Source organism: Megalops cyprinoides, chromosome 9 (genome assembly GCF_013368585.1).
Source record: "Megalops cyprinoides isolate fMegCyp1 chromosome 9, fMegCyp1.pri, whole genome shotgun sequence".
Classification (NCBI taxonomy): domain Eukaryota; kingdom Metazoa; phylum Chordata; class Actinopteri; order Elopiformes; family Megalopidae; genus Megalops; species Megalops cyprinoides.
The window spans coordinates 8,221,671-8,231,001 of NC_050591.1; positions in this window are offsets into that span (position 1 = coordinate 8,221,671).

A 9,331-nucleotide genomic window follows, 5' to 3' on the forward strand; every position below is an offset into this window, starting at 1 on the left:
TAAAAGGCGTCATCAGAGTAGTGACGCCATCCACTGGTACTTCCGGGTTATCTAATAATATTGTGGGCAGAGATTGATAATACTACTCTGAAGACTAATGATTGAAACTACTGAGTGTACCATATTCCTTGCACTTACTTGTTTCAGCCCAAAACCTTAACTCGAATACCTGTTAAGGTGTTCGCCACTTCCAGTTTATTAGTATATGTTATTAATTCCCTCGACCTCAGCTGCTCCTTAAAATCTTTGAAGTACCTGTTGATGAAATCCCTGGAGTTGCAGTGTTTATTGGGATGGCAGGCATGCCATCTGCCGAGTTATGGGTTGCCAGGGCATACCCCATATCTATCCAGCAGAGCTTGTTAGGGCCTTTTGCGGGTTTCCTGCAGAAATGATGAGAGTGACTCTGAGGTTTGACTCATTACAATTTAATTTAAACATATAGCATTTTGACACAATTGTATATGACCACACAATACATTACACTATGTTACATTAAAACATTTAACAGATGCTCTTACCCAGAGCAACTTCCAAATAAGTGCATCACTATGCTAAGAGTAGCTATGGAGAAGTATTACAAGAGGTCAGAAGTATTACAAGAGGTCAGTACTATGTCCAATAAATGTCCAAACTTTCTTCATACCTTCCTCTTCCTCTTCTGCTTCTTGTTCTTGTTCTTCATTTTCCTGCCACATTACATCATCATCAGTGCTTCAGTCACCCATTTTAAGATTATCACCACTGGTTTCTCCTCATGTTCCACACAGCAGCCAAGGGAGGACAAAGGAGAGAACACTGAACTTTTTGCATAACAAAGCCAAGCAGGTTTTACAGAGATGCTCTTCTGAGAGGGGGCAGGTGAGGATTGTTCAAGAGCGTCTAAAGTTTCTCACAATGCACACTGCTGAGGTCTTAATGCCCTGTTGTCAATCAACATCCTCAGAGTGACATATAGCATACAGAACACCATCTGAACCAATCAGAAGGCAGCGCAGGACCAAGCTCATGCTCCCTGAGGTATGGGAGCCATCACAAAAAATACTGAACTCTCAGTGGCATTTTTGATAAAGAGATTGTGAAGTCTGGACTTTTTGGACAACAGTATTTCAAGGCTACTCGAATGTGCCACATATCTTCAGAAACAGCTGATTTCTGGTGAAATAGAAAACAAACTAGGTCGTAGCTATCCAGCAGGGTTTGAGATCACTAAAGAAAGGTGACACGTCCATTTGTACAGTTATTTACCTGTCAGTATGGATATTTTTTTCTTTGCTGAATGTTTCTAACTGATAAACAAACATTAATTCTTCTGGAGTCTTTATGCAAACATTGAAAATGCATGTGGTGAGGCAAATCAATACCTCTGAAAATGGGAATTTGAAGGATCTCTTACCTGTTCAGCCAAACAGACAGTATGTCTGGCTGCAAGTCTGTAATACCACCTAACTCAACCATGTATAAGCTATACCACTAACTCACATTAACCAACAAACTTTGCCGCCTTTACCCTGACGCTCATTGTGCCGTTTGAAGTTGTTGAAGTTTGCCGTTCGAAAGTATATCGTACTAGTTGCCCTTTAGGCTGTAATTGTAAAAATCTGATAGTACTGCGTCCTCAAACAGACCTTGCTCTCAGCTGAGAACTGTCTCATTGTGGAACTGTACACATCCTGTCCCCGTACTGTCGCTGTACCTACTGTATGCACTTTTGTAAGTCGCTTTGGATAAAAGCGTCTGCTAAATAAATAAATGTAAATGTAAATGTAAAACAAACACAAGTTCCTCCTTCATGTCTTTGGAATCCAAACAGCTTGCAAAACTGGCTGATCCCAGAGTGGAATTTAGAAAGAAGGTTGCTCTTATTGGTAAAACCCATCAGAATTGGCCATCTTTTTGACAACAGGATTTCTGGCCCCTCACAGACGCTGAAAGTAAAATAGCTACTTACAGCAACTAACAGAAACTAACAAATTAAAATATGACAAAGTCACTTCCTGTGAACAGCTTCAGATGAAAATCAAAATCTTTCCAAGTTTGCATTACATGTTATGGCAGAGCAGATGTGCTGAGCTTTTAACAAACACCTGACCAATTAGCCAGACACTTTCAGAGGCATACTGTAAGCGCATAGCTTAAGGCAGGAACATGACAAACTGGAGAGATGGAATGAAGGGGGCTATGTGGACACCGCAGAGGACATCATGTGAGTTAAAGTTAAAAAAAAAATACATGGAACACCACACACAAGTCTAAACAATACATTCCCATCTTGTTTGTGCCAGATCTACAACAAATTCTGTGTACATGTTTTTTTCAATTCCATAGCTTACTCTGATTAGCTGCAAGGTTAACATTGGCAATAGCAAAAAATATATATATATCTTTTCTGGTGTTAGGTTATTGACTACCTCACTCTCAACATATACACCTAATGTAATGCGCATGGAAAGGAATCATAGCCTTTTTGGGTTTTGAGATACCTGGTCTGGCATTATGAATAGCCCAGTATCAGAAGAAGATGGATGATGTTATACGAAGCCATTGAAGCCATGTCAGCTTTGCCTACATAAGTAAATACAAGTAATCATATCACTCATTTTAAAGTATACCATTCAGTGGGCTTGCATAATCTGAATAAATCTCAGATAATACAGTGGCTTCGGAAAGTATTCAGACCCCTTCACTTTTTTGCATACTTTGTTGTGTTACAGACTTCATCTAAAATTGATTAAATGTATTCTTTTGGCTGTTAATCTACATACAATGACGCATAATGACAAAGCAAAACATTTTTTTTTAGAAATTTTTGCAAATTTATTAAAAATCAAAAAATATTCCATTTACATAACTATTCAGACCCTTTGCTATGGCATTCCAAATTGAGCTCAGGTGCATAGTGTTTGCTTTGATTACCCTTGAAATGTCTCTAGAACTTGACTGGAGTCCATCTGTGGTCAATTGAATTGATTGGACATGATTTAGAAAGGTACACACCTGTGTATATAAGGTCCCATCATTCACAGTGCATGTTAGACCAAACCATGAAATCGGAATCTCGTAAGCACTCTATCAATCAGGCCTTTAGGGTAGAGTACCTAGATGGAAACCACTCCTGACTAAAAGGCATAACACAGCCTGCCTGAAGTTTGCCAAATGGAACTTTAAGGACTCTAAGGGTATGGGGAAAAAGATTCACTGGCCTAATGAGACAAATATTGAACACTTTGGGCTGAACTCCAAGCACTACTTGTAGCAAAAACCAGGTACTACTCATCACCTGGAAAATACCATCCCTACAGTGAAGCATGTTGGTGGCAGCATCATGTCATAGGGGGTGCTTCTCTGTGAAAGCGTCAAGGAGACTGGTCAGAATTGAGGGAAGGATGAATGCAGCCAAATACAGGGAGGAAGACTTGCTCCAGAGTGCACACAACCTCAGACTAGGGCAAAGGTTCATCTTTCAGCATGACAATGTCCGGAAGCATTCAGCCAATGTAAGATAACGCTGGAGTGGCTTCAGGTGAACTCTCTGAATGTTCTTGAGTGGTCTAGCCAACGTTTGAAATTGAAAACCCGTAAAACATCTATGGTTGCCTGAAGATGGCATTTTATAGACACTCCCTGTCCCAATCTGACTGAGCTTGAGAGGATCTGCCAGGAAGAAACTGCCTAAACCCAGGTGCACAAAGCTTGTAGAGACTTACCCAAGAAGGCTTGAAGCTGTGATGCTGCCAAAGGTGCTTCTACAAACTACTGAATAATGGGTCTGAACACTTATGTAAATGAAATCAGTTTTAGATTATTATTAAGTTTGCAAAAATGTATCAATGTTTTTGCTTGATCATTATGAATTATTGTGCATAGATTGATAGCCAAAAGAATATCTAATCTATTTTAGATTAAGTCTATAACACAACAAAATTAAGGTGTCTGAATACTTTCTGAAGTCACTGTAAAAGCCTTTGTAGTTTTAACATTTGGAGATACTGGGTCATATTTCTGTGAGAGATACTGCTAACTGTATTGCCATTTGGTGTAGGTAAATATTTGATTATACACAGAGTCTGGACAGACTCATACACTTGTGAAGGAATTATGCTGGCCCCACCACTCAAACACATTGTATTCCATTCAATTACCACAAAAGCAGAAACTTGTACAAAGCATAGTTACCTAAACCCTGTTTCATAGGCAAATGCAATTTGTTGACATTACAGCAAATGAAGAAATTGTTACAATGAGTTGTAACAATTTTAATTGTTCATAAATGATTATACACTGAAGTTTTTTTTATTTTGAAAGCATATGAAATGTAACTTCCAGCTTTAATTCATTTTGTACAGTAATTTTCCTGATAAAATTGCAAGTTAAACCGTACATTTCTGCTGTCATGTCTGTGTGTTGTTGCTTGTTGTGTTAATATGTTCACATTTTTCTGCACAAATATTTACTCAGTGAAACTGAGATTAACCGTGTAATCTAATTCACCTGTCTCTGCTAGATGATATGATATTGTTAATCATATCTTCTCTGTCTCCTCTGTGCAATTAAAGGAATCAATCCCATAATCCACCTACATCAGATGTTGCCAATGTTGCTGTGTTTCCAACAAAAGTCTCCTTCTAGAAGCAGCACTGAGTAGTTGAAGTGGTAACTGCAAAAATGTATGCACGAGCTTTGACATACTCACCTGTTCACTTTAAACCTCATCAATGTACATGTTCTTTGTTAATTACCTAACAGTGATAGAACAGCAGTCATGTTTCATTCATAAAAGATACTGTTTGCATTCACACTACAGTTAGGCATGGTGCCTGTCTAGTGTGTTTCACTGTGCTTGTAATTGTCTACTGCCCTCTAGCGTTTCTCTCTGGGAAATGCTAATTTTCTATATTACCTTTTTCTTATATCAATTTCTGTCTTTTTTGGTGAGCGATAAATGGGAGTAGCTATAAATCAGTTTCAGTCTGTAAAGCTTAGTTTCAGTTTCAGTCTATATTTACATCTGCCTCTGTTGATCTCCTAATCAGACTTCATGATGTACACAGCACATATGTATGATTTTTAGTTTGTTGTTTTTATTGAATTTATAAGGATGACTCAAGCTACTCTATAACTTTCTACTATATGTCCTATCCCATCCCTCTCTATAATGTTGCAAGGCCCAACAGCCTCAATCTAATTTTAGGTGAATTTAACTCCACAAAAGGCACCATTAAGAGTGAAAATGAAAAGTGTGAGCACAGAGAGTGATAGTTGGGACTGAACTTTGACTCTCCCCCAGAGCAATGAAGAGACCCTTTCATGAAGAAATAAAATGCAAAGCTGTCACCCAGGAAGGGATCACAATAAGCAATAAGCACCATGCTCGATGAACCACTAATCTGTTCTGTTCACACAGGGTCACCTCTCAAGTAGCTTCATGCCACCCCCGACTGACAACGCAACCTAGTTTGAATATTCATGTTTTTCCCTGCATGATATAAACTTGACGGGTGGCACTGTGCCTCATTGAACGAGCTGATGTCTAGCGGCTCTTAACAGTCAAATCCAAATTATCTTAGGCTAGCAGGTGTTGCCCATTTTGCCTGTTATCAAAACCAGGCAGAGCAACATTTTTCAACTGTCGAGAGGGGTCATTTGGCTAATTTTGTTTGACAAATTTGATTATCTTCAACGTTCTAACATCAGACTACGTGCTCCTAACTTGGAGGCCTAATCCTAATTAAACTTTTGCGCAAACAAAATTTCACATCCAGAGCAGGAGGACACACACATATATATATATATATTTATATAAATATATATATATATACATGTGTGTGTGAGTGTATATATATATATATATATTTATATATATATATTTATATATATATATATATATATATATATATATATATATATATATACACATATTTATGTTCCTGCTCTGGATGTGAAATTTTATTGTTATATATGTTTTATATGTTATATATATTGGTGCCTAACATCTTTTCGTTCAGAGGGAGGTGGTTTAGAAATTGCTGTGTGTAATTATATTGAACCAGATGCTGCTTTGTTGGAAATGTGGTGTGGAATAGCTGGTGTGACACAGTTCCCCCTTCGCTCCATGGTTTGCATTGCATTGTGGGAATTAGGACTGCAGCAGAGCTCCACTGTTCCAAAACCACATATAACAAGGGGCCATTGTGCCACACTCCACCACAAGAGAGCTGCCTAAAACGGTCACAATGACCCAAGATTCAGTTCTACATTTTATACTGTATGATAGAATGATTTCATTGATTTTTTTCATTAAAACAACTAAATTCAACATTTTGTGGGAGCACAGTACTAATGTGTGGTCCCTAATTGTAAACATATACAGACTCACATGTCCGACTACAGGATTTAAATGGCCAGTCAAATTAGAATAGGGGTCAGAGGGGTCAGAAGTTTGACTGGCCTCAGAAAATACCTGAAACATGAAAAAAAAAAATGTATTACTAAAGATAAAGCGATTTATAATCATCCTAATGCTTGAAGACAGTTAGTGAGACGGGTATAGGTAGTTATAATGTCAAGCTCAGGCTGAGCATGATTAAATCCATGTTTGCCTATGTAAATAAAAAATGTAATTAATATTTAATGAGGTCATTTAGTTGGTGCTGTAAATACATTATAATTTATAAATTCCTTTTTGATATGAGAGTGAACATTTTGTCACTGTCACTTCCATTGTCTTTACTATTTGGTGTAGAATAATGTAAAGTATAGTAACGCAGTGTGTTTTGAATTATGATTTAGTGACTGTGATGTATGGCAGTGTGTGTACTTGTAGGGCTTGAATACTGTTACGCTCACACTTTTAGGGGTGTTGCTCATTCAATTTGAATAGATATACTTCTCTTCTTTCGTGCTGCAACTTGCTCTGGATATAAGAATCTGCTAAATGAATGTAATGTAATTTAATGAATAAGTCTGAAGACAACATGTATTTACATGGACTCATAACAAAGAATAGAAACTGGTGTGAAAACACACCTAGCCAATCCTTTCTCTGCCCAAACCTACCCAAAGTTTTTCTGCTGGGGCACTGCTGTTGTACCCTTGAGCAAAGAACCTAACCCAAACTGCCTCAGCAATTGGCCAGCTGTGTGAATGGTTAACACATAAAAAGCATAAGCTGCCTATGTTCCTCTGGATGAGAGTGTCTGCTAAGCAACTGCAATGCAATGCAGAGCTCTGGCATGTGCTGGACTCCCTGGGCCTTCGCTCCCTCATAGGCAACAGATCATGCCTGCCCTCAAGTGAACCTGTGTGGGTGAGAGCCAGAAAATTGCATGTCCTGCTCAGACAAGGGGATCACCAATATAGAGCTGAGGGGTTGTGGGCTGCACTGTCTTCCCTCTCTGTTCAGCCCAGCCTTGTGTGCTCACATTGTGCAGTAACAGCTGTGAAACACCAGCCCTGCTGAGGCGGACTGACACAGCAATGTCACCTGGACAGTTTGCTGAGTTGTCTCAGACAGCATCTTTCACTGTTAGGGTGAGGCAGGTGTTGTACGAGGGTCGCACAATGGAAAGCTTCTCTTTCCATCTGAGTCTGTCTGGGCAAGACATTTGTTACAAGGAACAAAGGAGTTTACTGTTCATTAATGCTGTTTCACTCAGAAAAAATACATTTCAGCAATATGCCGGTTATACACTTAGAAACAGCTCTTGCTTTTCCACAAGTGGGTGAGCATGTGGTTGTGGACTGGGCGGTAGCCCTCTGTGGTTTTATATGGCATTGGACTCCAACTGACAACATCAGAATCAAGGTGGTGGCCCCCTAAACTGCTGTGATTGAAAACCTTGTAGGGAATGAGGATGCAGGCTACAGAAGAGGAAAAGTAGATGATTAGGACCACAGAAAATGACTGAGAAGTCCAGATGACTGAACACCACCCTCCACACTTGCTGGAAAACCAGTTAGACGATGTGTGGGGGGATAAGTTGTGTGGGTCAGAAGTACTGTATCTTCATTCCTGGACTTTCATTACCAAACCCATACAGTCTCCTCAGGGCTTTAGCCCAAGTTAAATGTTTTAATTACCTCTCATCAGTTCAATGTGACAGAAAGGAAGTGATGGGTTTACCGCTAAGCAAACTCTGCACCAATCTCTAACTGTGTAACCTGACCACATCCATAGCAAACTGCAGGGAACAGGAGTAAAGTGTGATGATACGTTTTCCATCTGAGCACAATGCTCTTGAAACCATTCTGAAACTTCATAAAGGCTGGCCTCATGTAATAGAGTGACCAACAAACAACATCATGACACACCATCCAGTGACACCCCCACCCTCCTTTTATCCTTGCTGGGCATGCAGGTGCATACACCCATGGTGTGCTCATGGGGTCAGAGTATGTGTGCTAAAAACATAATTAACAATGAAAGCTGCAGCAGTGTGACATGTCTCAAGGTCTCTGGTCTAATCAGCTCAATCGTACTGCACAATGATGCAGAAGGATGCTAGGGTAAGGATGCTAAGTTCGACCATGACTGAAGGTGTCAAGTGTGTCAATAACTCTCCCTCTGAAATGAAGGGTTCAATGTGTTTAGTAAGTACACAGTGTTCAGTGCTCAGTAAGTGTACACCTGTAATGCCTTCTCCAGCAAGACAACTCAGCCCGAGGACCACAATTGAAGGTGGACGCAGAACCCCGTTCAGTCATTTAAAAAAGTACTTTATCAACAAGTTATAAATAATGATTTTTAAAGATATGATTTCCAGTTTTATACAAAAATAATACATCAGGCTTAATCACTTTTGGTATGGTGGTTTCTGTCATCTGCAGTATTCATACCAGCTGATTCGTTTGATCAGCTGCCATGTATTCACAGATGAACAAAACGTTTCTAACAACAGCATTAGAGACTTACAAGAAGGCACGATTTTCTCAGTTGAGGAATATCACACATGGGAGGAAAACTTTTTTTTTGACAAAGTGAACAACAGCTGAAGGTATTGGATTTACAATGTTTTTTGCAATTACTTTAAAACCTACCACAATGCGGCTAACAAGAGAACACAGTTGAATAAATACTGCTTCAAAGTCATTTAAAATATCCTTCATCGTTTTATCCAGGGATTGTTTCACAATACTTTCCTGGTAACTGGAAGTTGCATAAGAAGTACTTTATCGCAGGGGTGTCCTGTGCATGGCAGCTAGTTTTTGCCTTGTTCTTTTACAGCCTTTAGGGAATTAAAACTGATTAAGCCCATCACTGAGACAAAATACCTCTGTAGAAAGAGGCTCTTTCATCTCACACTCCTCAGTAATTTTCCAGACTTGCATAATG